Here is a 2,500-nt window from a genome sequence, read left to right as displayed (position 1 = left end):
ATGATAGAACAATTCTGAAAATGGATTCAAATTCGGTGTAGTTTGGGAAGCAGGACATGTTCGAATTTTCTTTTCCGGTATACTTACACATAAAAAACCTCATCATAAAATATACAGGCCATAGTTTCAATTAGGTATTAATGTACTGCAGGGATAGAGTTAACTATTTAGAATGGTCTGCAGTTGTTTTATTGGATGTTATCATTGGCAGCATCTAATTTTTAATTAAAGTTGTATGGGAAGGTTTTGACTTCTGGGTTTCTATCTTTCTTTGTGTCATGGAGTGTTTTGGGTGGTTCTTCTGTAGACGGGGAGACATAATGGATCGTGGTTCAGACCGGTTCAGTCTGAATGTGATGGCACTATCTCAACAACGGTGCATTTCAGCTCAGCTCCTCTCTCTCTCTCTCTCTCTCCCCCTCCCTCTCTCTTTTTCTCTCTCTCTCTCTCGCTCTCTCGCTCCCTCTCTCTCAGATAATAATAGTCTCTCAGTGAGGGATTGAAGCAGGAATTCCTGGGATAACTGAACCAAAACAGCTGCTTTCGTCCCCCAAGACTGCTCTCAGCACTGATAAAGCGAGGGGGCAGGGGAGTGAGAGAACATGAAAAAGTGAGTAGTGAAGTAAAAGAGGGCCAGGCTGAGGGCCTAGAGGGCAGGGCGGGCGTCTTCTGCTCCTCTGTGTAAAACACCTGCCAAAGGCCATTTCAAAGGGGCCATGGCACATACCGTGTGCCTGTACCCACTGCGCCAGCTTCATCTGGGCGAGTTCTGTAGCCGGCGGTGCTATTCCTGGACCATGACTGCACAGCACAAGCACTGCTTCTCACGTAACGAAATCCAGGAGTCCTCTCCCACAGCTGCCGCTGTCGCAGCAAATGCAGAAGCACAGGTACCTAGCGAGACCCGCACGCCTCCCGGCCGCTCGCTTAGGATACGGGGAGCAGGTTCGGCCGGCTGGCTGCAGCACGAAGAAGAATGAAAACGCGCCAATGCTTCAATGCTCAGAAGGTTAGTGAAGCCTTTCCCGCATGCAGACGCTATCTTGTTTGGTCTGGAGGGGAGACGTCTGGGGGGATCTGGAGCTGAGAAGACACACTGGCTGGCCAGATGCAGGCGGCACAGGATGGAAGAGTTTCTTACTTGTGCTGTGTGCCCCGGCCAAGGAAGGGAGAACATTCTGGAAACTTAAGCCAAGTAAGTGACCTTCTCAGAGGCCACACTTCACTACCGCAACACATCAGAGGCTTTATATTGCTAGGTACTGGACTGATTTGATCCCACACAAACATATTTGATGCCCCTACATATTCACAGAAATACCCACACACACACACACTTTTTAAACTCAGTAATACCCTTTCGTTCTGTCTTAAACAGTTATTATTAGCCTTTTTTCCTTTGCTCCTGGTTTGCAGTAGGCAGGTTATGATGGAATGTCACGTAAGCACTTTTGCAGAGAGAGATAGAAAATGACTCATTTGAATGTAATCTTTCACAAATGTGCCCCACAGATTCTTTAGAGGGACTCATTTTCACACACGTCTCATGTTAGCGCCTGACAACCTTGAGATAAAAAAAATAAGAAAATAAGAAAAAATGTGGTAAATTGCCACTGGGTCTCACTTAAGAGAACAGACATGTAAATTATGCAAATAAATAAAATAAAAGCCCTAAAAATGATGCTTTCACAAGAAAAAGGCATGTGCACCTGGAATTTTGCACGAGTTTGGAATGGATGCTGGCTTTGGAGAGTGCTGTGACAGAACTGTGAGATGATCAGACAGGTTCGTGATATTACGGCTGAACCTAGCTGTGGCTGGATGGTCCCGGTCACCCTGTGTCACGCCACAATGGGCCCTGTGTGCGCGGTCCGTGCCGCAGGACTGCCCGCTAGCCGGTTGGGCGGCCGCACTCGCTTCCAGCCATGTACTACACTGACGGGAATTCTGACATTCCTCTTCCATGCAGTACAAGGACAATAGCTGCTGTCATCCCAGTCTGCATCCCAGGACTAGTCCCTAGACACACACACACACACACACACGAACCCCCTCCACAACTGTGTGTGTGCATTCGACCCAGGGAGAACGAGCAGAACACATTTTCATGGAGATCTTGCTCATGCTTATTTAGTTTTGATTCAGCGCACATCTGGACCTGATGCTGTGAAATCCAGCAATGTGAGCGATGCCCACTGCACACGGACCAGAACCTTGTCTGAAAAAGTTGCGAGGTAATCCCACCCATCCATCTTCAGAATCTGGATTTAATTCCAGCATATTAAGAAACAGAGCAGGGCGTTTGAGTTCTGGCATCTGTGTACGGAGCAGGGGCTTGTGGATGCAGTATTCAGAATACTCTGGACCACTCCGAACCTGGACAACGGACCTCGGTTAAACGCCTTGTCTAGCTGCTTAACTCGACCCGGTCTCACGCTACACTTTTTGAATATGGTATAGATGTGTTATAGCTGCATCAGTTACAACATAAAAACAAGAT

This window comes from Electrophorus electricus, chromosome 14 (assembly GCF_041902795.1).
Source record: "Electrophorus electricus isolate QZ-2024a chromosome 14, ASM4190279v1, whole genome shotgun sequence".
In the NCBI taxonomy this organism is placed as follows: Eukaryota; Metazoa; Chordata; class Actinopteri; order Gymnotiformes; family Gymnotidae; genus Electrophorus; species Electrophorus electricus.
Note: the sequence above shows the minus strand (reverse complement) of the source record.